Source organism: Ylistrum balloti, unplaced genomic scaffold (genome assembly GCF_031769215.1).
Source record: "Ylistrum balloti isolate Yb309-2 unplaced genomic scaffold, AGI_CSIRO_Ybal_v1 Utg369772, whole genome shotgun sequence".
NCBI classification, from domain to species: domain Eukaryota; kingdom Metazoa; phylum Mollusca; class Bivalvia; order Pectinida; family Pectinidae; genus Ylistrum; species Ylistrum balloti.
The window spans coordinates 3,639,196-3,649,507 of record NW_026781965.1 but is presented as its reverse complement, the minus strand read 5'-3'; positions in this window follow the sequence as shown (position 1 = coordinate 3,649,507).

The following is a 10,312-nucleotide window of genomic DNA, read 5'->3' as shown; positions in this document are numbered from 1 at the left end:
TACCCCTGGTATAAAGGTGCCAGCCTACAGTTTACCCCTGGTATAAAGGTCCCAGCCTATAGTTTACCCCTGGTATAAAGGTCCCAGCCTATAGTTTACCCCTGGTATAAAGGTCCCAGCCTATAGTTTACCCCTGGTATAAAGGTCCCAGCCTATAGTTTAGCCCTGGTATAAAGGTCCCAGCCTATAGTTTATCCCTGGCATAAAGGTCCCAGCCTATAGTTTACCCCTGGCATAAAGGTGCCAGCCTACAGTTTACCCCTGGTATAAAGGTCCCAGCCTATAGTTTACCCCTGGTATAAAGGTGCCAGCCTACAGTTTACCCCTGGTATAAAGGTCCCAGCCTATAGTTTACCCCTGGTATAAAGGTCCCAGCCTATAGTTTACCCCTGGCATAAAGGTCCCAGCCTATAGTTTACCCACAATAAAAAGGACTCAGTTTATAGTTTTCTCCTGGTATAAAGGTCCAAATCTATAGTTTACCCCCAATAAAAAGGACTCAGCCTATAGTTTATCCCTGGCATAAAGGTCCCAGCCTATAATTTACCCCTGGTATAAAGGTCCCAGCCTATAGTTTACCCCTGGCATAAAGGACTCAGCCTATAGTTTACCCCCAATAAAAAGGACTCAGCCTATAGTTTATCCCTGGCATAAAGGTCCCAGCCTATAGTTTACCCCTGGTATAAAGGTCCCAGCCTATAGTTTACCCCTGGTATAAAGGTCCCAGCCTATAGTTTAGCCCTGGTATAAAGGTCCCAGTCTATATTTTATCCCTGGCATAAAGGTCCCAGCCTATAGTTTACCCCTGGCATAAAGGTGCCAGCCTACAGTTTACCCCTGGTATAAAGGTCCCAGCCTATAGTTTACCCCTGGTATAAAGGTGCCAGCCTACAGTTTACCCCTGGTATAAAGGTCCCAGCCTATAGTTTACCCCTGGTATAAAGGTCCCAGCCTATAGTTTACCCCTGGCATAAAGGTCCCAGCCTATAGTTTACCCACAATAAAAAGGACTCAGTTTATAGTTTTCTCCTGGTATAAAGGTCCAAATCTATAGTTTACCCCCAATAAAAAGGACTCAGCCTATAGTTTATCCCTGGCATAAAGGTCCCAGCCTATAATTTACCCCTGGTATAAAGGTCCCAGCCTATAGTTTACCCCTGGCATAAAGGACCCAGCCTATAGTTTACCCCCAATAAAAAGGACTCAGCCTATAGTTTATCCCTGGCATAAAGGTCCCAGCCTATAATTTACCCCTGGTATAAAGGTCCCAGCCTATAATTTACCCCTGGTATAAAGGTCCCACTATCTAGTTTTACCTGGTTATAAAGGTCCCAGCCTATAGTTTACCCCTGGTATAAAGGACTCAGTCTACAGTTTACCCCTGGTATAAAGGTCCCAGCCTATAGTTTACCCCTGGAATAAAGGTACCAGCCTATAGTTTACCCCTGGTATAAAGCTCCCAGCCTATAGTTTACCCCTGGTATAAAGGACTCAGCCTATAGTTTACCCCTGGTATAAAGGACTCAGCCTATAATTTACCCCTTGTATAAAGGTCCCAGCCTATAGTTTACCCCTGGTATAAAGGTCCCACTCTCTAGTTTTCCCTGGTTATAAAGGTCCCAGCCTATAGTTTACCCCTGGTATAAAGGTCCCAGCCTACAGTTAACCCCTGGTATAAAGGTCCCAGCCTATAGTTTACCCCTGGTATAAAGGTCCCAGCTTATAGTTTACCCCTGGTATAAAGGACTCAGCCTATAGTTTACCCCTGGTATAAAGGACTCAGCCTATAATTTACCCCTGGTATAAAGGTCCCAGCCTATAGTTTACCCCTGGTATAAAGGTCCCACCCCTGGTTATAAAGGTTTACCCCTGGTATAAAGGACTCAGCCTATAGTTTACCCCTCGTATAAAGGACTCAGTCTATAATTTACCCCTGGTATAAAGGTCCCAGCCTATAGTTTACCCCTGGTATAAAGGTCCCAGCCTACAGTTTACCCCTGGTATAAAGGTCCCAGCCTATAGTTTACCCCTGGTATAAAGGTCCCAGCCTATAGTTTACCCCTGGTATAAAGGTCTCAGCCTATAGTTTACCCCTGGTATAAAGGTCCCAGCCTATAGTTTAGCCCTGGTATAAAGGTGCCAGCCTACAGTTTACCCCTGGTATAAAGGTCCCAGTCTCTAGTTTTCCCTGGTTATAAAGGTCCCAGCCTATAGTTTACCCCTGGTATAAAGGTGCCAGCCTACAGTTTACCCCTGGTATAAAGGTCCCAGCCTATAGTTTACCCCTGGTATAAAGGTCCCAGCCTACAGTTTATCCCTGGTATAAAGGTCCCAGCCTATAGTTTACCCCTGGTATAAAGGTCCCAGCCTATAGTTTACCCCTGGCATAAAGGTCTCAGCCTATAGTTTACCCACAATAAAAAGGACTCAGTTTATAGTTTTCTCCTGGTATAATGGTCCAAATCTATAGTTTACCCCCAATAGAAAGGACTCAGCCTATAGTTTACCCCTGGCATAAAGGTCCCAGCCTATAATTTACCCCTGGCATAAAGGTCCCAGCCTATAGTTTACCCCTGGCATAAAGGACTCAGCCTATAGTTTACCCCCAATAAAAAGGACTCAGCCTATAATTAACCCCTGGTATAAAGGTGCCAGCCTATAGTTTACCCCTGGTATAAAGGTCCCAGCCTAGTCCCAGCCTATAGTTACCCCTGGTATAAAGGTCCCAGCCTATAAAGTTTACCCCTGGTATAAAGGTCCCAGCCTATAGTTTACCCCTGGTATAAAGGTTATAGTTTACCCCTGGTATAAAGGTCCCAGCCTATAGTTTACCCCTGGTATAAAGGTCCCAGCCTATAGTTTACCCCTGGTATAAAGGCCCCAGCCTATAGTTTACCCCTGGTATAAAGGTCCCAGCCTATAAAAAGGACTCAGCCTATAGTTTACCCCTGGTATAAAGGTCCCAGGTCCCATAGTTTACCCCTGGTATAAAGGACTCAGCAAGTAAAAAGGTCCCAGCCTATAGTTTACCCTGGTATAAAGGTCCCAGCCTATAGTTTACCCCTGGTATAAAGGACTCAGCCTATAGTTTACCCCTGGTATAAAGGTCCCAGCCTATAAAGTTTACCCCTGGTATAAAGGTCCCAGCCTACCCCTGGTATAAAGGTCCAGCCTATAGTTTACCCCTGGTATAAAGGACTCAGCCTATAATTTACCCCTGGTATAAAGGTGCCAGCCTATAGTTTACCCCTGGTATAAAGGTCCCACTCTCTAGTTTTCCCTGGTTATAAAGGTCCCAGCCTATAGTTTACCCCTGGTATAAAGGACTCAGCCTATAGTTTACCCCTGGTATAAAGGACTCAGTCTATAATTTACCCCTGGTATAAAGGTCCCAGCCTATAGTTTACCCCTGGTATAAAGGTCCCAGCCTATAGTTTACCCCTGGTATAAAGGTCCCAGCCTATAGTTTACCCCTGGTATAAAGGTCCCAGCCTATAGTTTACCCCTGGTATAAAGGTCCCAGCCTATAGTTTACCCCTGGTATAAAGGTCCCCCTGGTATAAAGGTCCCAGCCTATAGTTTACCCCTGGTATAAAGGTCCCAGTCCTGGTTATAAAGGTCCCAGCCTATAGTTTACCCCTGGTATAAAGGTCCCAGCCTATAGTTTACCCCTGGTATAAAGGTCCCAGCCTATAGTTTACCCCTGGTATAAAGGTCCCAGCCTACAGTTTACCCCTGGTATAAAGGTCCCAGCCTATAGTTTACCCCTGGTATAAAGGTCCCAGCCTATAGTTTACCCCTGGTATAAAGGTCCCAGCCTATAGTTTACCCCTGGTATAAAGGTCCCAGCCAATAGTTTTCCCCTGGTATAAAGGTCTCAGCCTATAGTTTACCCCTGGTCATAAAGGTATAAAGGTGCCAGCCTATAGTTTACCCCTGGTATAAAGGTCCCACCTCTAGCCTATAGTTTACCCCTGGTATAAAGGTCCCAGCCTAGTTTTCCCCTGGTATAAAGGTCCCAGCCTATAGTTTACCCCTGGTATAAAGGTCCCAGCCTATAGTTTACCCCTGGTATAAAGGTCCCAGCCTATAGTTTACCCCTGGTATAAAGGTCCCAGCCTATAGTTTACCCCTGGTATAAAGGTCCCAGCCTATAGTTTACCCCTGGTATAAAGGTCCCAGCCTATAGTTTACCCCTGGTATAAAGGTCCCAGCCTATAGTTTACCCCTGGTATAAAGGTCCCAGCCTATAGTTTACCCCTGGTATAAAGGTCCCAGCCTATAGTTTACCCCTGGTATAAAGGTCCCAGCCTATAGTTTACCCCTGGTATAAAGGTGCCAGCCTATAGTTTACCCCTGGTATAAAGGTCCCAGTCTCTAGTTTACCCCTGGTATAAAGGTGCCAGCCTATAGTTTACCCCTGGTATAAAGGTCCCAGCCTATAGTTTACCCCTGGTATAAAGGACCCAGCCTATAGTTTACCCCTGGTATAAAGGACTCAGCCTATAGTTTACCCCTGGTATAAAGGACTCAGCCTATAATTTACCCCTGGTATAAAGGTCCCAGCCTATAGTTTACCCCTGGTATAAAGGACTCAGCCTTAGTTTACCCCTGGTATAAAGGTCCCCCCAGCCTATAGTTTACCCCTGGCCTATAAAGGTCCCAGCCTATAGTTTACCCCTGGTCAGCCTATAAAGGTCTCAGCCTATAGTTTATCCCTGGCATAAAGGTCCCAGCCTATAGTTTACCCCTGGTATAAAGGACTCAGCCTATAGTTTACCCCTGGTATAAAGGACCCAGCCTATAGTTTACCCCTGTTATAAAGGTCCCAGCCTATAGTTTACCCCTGGTATAAAGGTCCCAGCCTATAGTTTACCCCTGGCATAAAGGTCCCAGCCTATAGTTTACCCCTGGTATGGTATAAAGGTCCCAGCCTATAGTTTACCCAGTTTACCCCTGGTATAAAGGTCTCAGCCTATAGTTTTCCCCTCGTATAAAGGTCTCAGCCTATAGTTTACCCCTGGTATAAAGGTCCCAGCCTATAGTTTACCCCTGGCATAAAGGTCCCAGCCTATAGTTTACCCCTGGTATAAAGGTGCCAGCCTATAGTTTACCCCTGGTATAAAGGTCCCAGCCTATAGTTTACCCCTGGCATAAAGGTCCCAGCCTATAGTTTACCCCTGGTATAAAGGTCCCAGCCTATAGTTTACCCCTGGTATAAAGGTCCCAGCCTATAGTTTACCCCTGGTATAAAGGTCCCAGCCTATAGTTTAGCCCTGGTATAAAGGTCCCAGCCTATAGTTTACCCCTGGTATAAAGGACTCAGCCTATAGTTTACCCCTGGTATAAAGGACTCAGTCTATAATTTACCCCTGGTATAAAGGTCCCAGCCTATAGTTTACCCCTGGCATAAAGGACTCAGCCTATAGTTTACCCCCAATAAAAAGGACTCAGCCTATAATTAACCCCTGGTATAAAGGTCCCAGCCTATAGTTTACCCCTGGTATAAAGGTCCCACTCTCTAGTTTTCCCTGGTTATAAAGGTCCCAGCCTATAGTTTACCCCTGGTATAAAGGACTCAGCCTATAGTTTACCCCTGGTATAAAGGTCCCAGCCTATAGTTTACCCCTGGTATAAAGGTCCCAGCCTATAGTTTACCCCTGGTATAAAGGACTCAGCCTATAATTTACCCCTGGTATAAAGGTCCCAGCCTATAGTTTACCCACAATAAAAAGGACTCAGTTTATAGTTTTCTCCTGGTATAAAGGTCCAAATCTATAGTTTACCCCCAATAAAAAGGACTCAGCCTATAGTTTATCCCTGGCATAAAGGTCCCAGCCTATAATTTACCCCTGGTATAAAGGTCCCAGCCTATAGTTTACCCCTGGTATAAAGGTGCCAGTTTACCCCTGGTATAAAGGTGCCAGCCTATAGTTTACCCCTGGTATAAAGGTCCCAGCCTATAGTTTACCCCTGGTATAAAGGTCCCAGCCTACAGTTTACCCCTGGTATAAAGGTCCCAGCCTATAGTTTACCCCTGGTATAAAGGTCCCAGCCTATAGTTTACCCCTGGTATAAAGGTCCCAGCCTATAGTTTACCCCTGGTATAAAGGTCCCAGCCTATAGTTTACCCCTGGTATAAAGGTGCCAGCCTACAGTTTACCCCTGGTATAAAGGTCCCAGTCTATAGTTTTCGCATAAAGGTCCCAGCCTATAGTTTACCCCTGGTATAAAGGACTCAGCCTATAGTTTAGCCCTGGTATAAAGGTGCCAGCCTACAGTTTACCCCTGGTATAAAGGTCCCAGCCTACAGTTTACCCCTGGTATAAAGGTCCCAGCCTATAGTTTACCCCTGGTATAAAGGTCCCAGCCTATAGTTTACCCCTGGTATAAAGGTCCCAGCCTATAGTTTACCCCTGGTATAAAGGTGCCAGCCTACAGTTTACCCCTGGTATAAAGGTCCCAGTCTCTAGTTTTCTCTGGTTATAAAGGTCCCAGCCTATAGTTTACCCCTGGTATAAAGGACTCAGCCTATAGTTTAGCCCTGGTATAAAGGTGCCAGCCTACAGTTTACCCCTGGTATAAATGTCCCAGCCTATAGTTTACCCCTGGTATAAAGGTCCCAGTCTCTAGTTTTCCCTGGTATAAAGGTCCCAGTCTCTAGTTTTCCCTGGTATAAAGGTCCCAACCTGTAGTTTACCCCTGGTATAAAGGTATAAAGTTCTCGGTATATCAAAACCGGTTTCCAGGAATCCAGAAAAATTCCATTTTTGTAAAACAACCAGCACAGCATGTAAAGCATTCAGCCGTGAAAATGTACTGTGTTCAACATACAGTCAACGATTAATCAGCGCCCTTGTTAAAAAACAGACAGTAAAATACCACACATTAAGAATGTGTCCACCAAACAGGGCATCATTACAGAGACAGTAAAATAACACACATTAAGAATGTGTCCACCAAACAGGGCATCATTACAGAGACAGTAAAATAACACACATCAAGAATGGGTCCACCAAACAGGGCATCATTACAGTGACAGTAAAATACCACACAACGAGAATGGGTCCACCAAACAGGGCATCATTACAGAGACAGTAAAATACCACACAACGAGAATGGGTCCACCAAACAGGGCATCATTACAGAGACAGTAAAATAACACACATCAAGAATGGGTCCACCAAACAGGGCATCATTACAGAGACAGTAAAATACCGCACATCAAGAATGGGTCCACCAAACAGGGCATCATTACAGAGACAGTAAAATACCACACAACGAGAATGGGTCCACCAAACAGGGCATCATTACAGAGACAGTAAAATAACACACATTAAGAATGGGTCCACCAAACAGGGCATCATTACAGAGACAGTAAAATAACACACATCAAGAATGGGTCCACCAAACAGGGCATCATTACAGAGACAGTAAAATACCACACAACGAGAATGGGTCCACCAAACAAGGCATCACTACAGTGGCAAAGTGGGGGTCATGTAAATGGAATTTGCACTTCGGTTTTAAGAAAATGTCAATGTCTTACTGAAATTGAAACACTTATTAAGTAGGGATGTTATTTTGAAAATTGAAAAGATTTTTATTTTAACTGTTTTAGAATATGCTTGTGAGTCGTGTGACGGTTGCACTAATTTTGAATCAGAAAAGGCTCAAGGTGAAGCCGTCCGCATTATATTAGGACTGCCTTCATATACCCCTATTGATACTTTATACTATGAAACTGGTCTTGCAACCTTATCTTATCGCAGAAAGATGAGCAAACTTCAACTAATGTATAAGATGCACAATTAATAAACTCCTGAATACCTCAATCATCTTTTGCCTCCTTTACCTGGCGAATCTAGTCGTTATAGATTCCTTCTATTGGCTGTCTCTTTCTGACTCTTCTTTTCTACCTTATACTCTTTACTGTTGGAATAAATTAGAAAATTCGGTTCGATCCCAACTCTCTTTTAATTCATTCAAATCCTGTTTAACATCAAATATTCAGTCAAGTCCACCAATTCACTCTACAATTGGAAATCGTAAACTTAATACATTGCATACTAAGCTCCGATACCAATGCAGTTCCCTTAATTATGACCTTCTTAGAGTTATCCTCGTTGAGAATGCATCTTGTAATTGTGGTCATCCTTATGAGAATGTCACTATTTTATTGAATGTCAATGTTTCCCAAACGAAAGATCATTCTAGTTCAAAATTTAAATAATTGAAACATTGCATTGTTTGGCAATTCTCAACTTTCCTTGCACCTTAATTCATACATTTTTAGATCTGTGAAGAATTTGATTAAATCCAGCATATTGTAACAATAAATGCGTAATTGCATTGCCAGTATTGTAATGTCATTTAAAACGTATATTGAGATAAGGCGTTGATAAGTTGCAATAACTTGTGCCTAATCCCTTGTCTATATTTTGGCAATGAATATGTTTAAGTTAATTAAATGCACAGTGTCATTGTGTTTCTTTCGGCTTACTCCCATTTCGCCTTAGCTGTCAATTTCATGGTAAATATTATTCCCATTTCGCCTTAGTGCCAAAACCAGGTAGGAAGGAGTCAGCTAAGGCGAAATGGAACTTTGTATATACAAATTAATGAAGTCAAGTAACTAAAAATATAAGTTGCTTCTAAACATACATTTCATAGAAAAACTAAGTCTTTAATATATGATTTGTTCCTTTGAATTATAAAAGAAATAAGAAATAAATTCAATATTCATTTAAATATATTTAATTGATTTAGTGTTAGAATGTACAAGTTCCAATACAAAATGTAGTTATTTTTATTTCTTTAAATGTGAAAAATGTAATAGTTATTTTTATTTCTTCATATATATTTTACATATTATATATATCAAATCTATATGGCCTTTGGCCTTTGGTCAATTATAATTAAGATTTAACTGTAGAATGAGTTATTGTTAAAACAACAACCGCTGCATGTAATTGGTTTGTTTATCTTTCCACACTTTTCCTAAATTCCCACTTTGCCTTAGCCCGATTCCCATTTCGCCTTAGCACATGTCCACCTGTTTTATACCAAAATATGTAACTAAGGCGAAATGGGAACACACCTTTCTTTCCCAATATAATAATTTGTTAACTAATCAGTGTCACTGTAGACAGTTTCCCTCAAGTATGGGTATTCATGATAATCAATAATAAACCATATAAATCATAATCTAGAACAGTTTACTATTAATTTGTTCTGAGTTCTTTAATGATTTTATCTAGTCAAACAGTGCATTGTTTTTATGCCGTTTCTATCCGATAGCTTTCCTTTAACTTATTTCCACGAAAATGTCTTTTCATATCTTGGGGAAAACGTCAGCTAGTTGATCAATGTGACTGTTTACATCACTAGTGTAATTACATTAGAATAAAATGACAAATGAGGGTGGAGAAGGTTATACCTCTTTGTTGGTGAAAAACTGTCCCTATCGTTAATGTACCTTAGAATGTAAATAAAAACAAACATCCGTAATTCGACCAAAACAATTCGTACACTAGCCCTCGCTAGTCTCGTGATTTGTTTTCAATATTTTAACTTTTGTCTATTGATTACTAATTTTCTTTCTGATGATCAGTCTTCATAATTTTAAGAGATGTTATTTATAAATACCTGACCAATGAGATGCCCCTATTTTAACGATTCTCTCGAGGGTATGATTTCGTAAATGAGGCTCTATATTGGTGATAACTAGGCTTACCGGACGTATTTCATAGTATATTGACAAGAACACAAAATCAAAAGCAACAAAACAATGCATATTGTTCAAATAAATTTTATTGAATTTTCAATCTTTAGTGATACGAAATTGAAGAAAGCAAAGTTTTTTTCGAACAAGATACATACGTCATGAACCTCCCTTTGGTACATCCTCCAGAGATCTCGATGACGTGACAAAACCAGCAGTTGTGTTTTAGACTTTTCAACGGTAAGTTGCTCGTCAAAGTTTATATTTCCTGAAATAAAAAAGGTAATTACAGTTACCAAATTTGATTACTAATTAATTTGCAAAACGCACAAAAAATAAATAAGAAAGTCATGTGATCAACAATAAATCCTAGCCTCGTTATGAGTCTGAGTGAAATCCTGTTCATCAACCAGAAGAACGCTGCTCGCCTATGATCCTTCGAAAAAGTTGCCGTTGCATACAGACAACACGACCGATCAATGATGTAATGAGAAACAAGATTTTTGCGACGTATGTATCTTGGAAAACAGAGGCAGTCTTACACCGGTATGAAGGGGAGGCGACTGATTAACGAACGGCGCAGACACT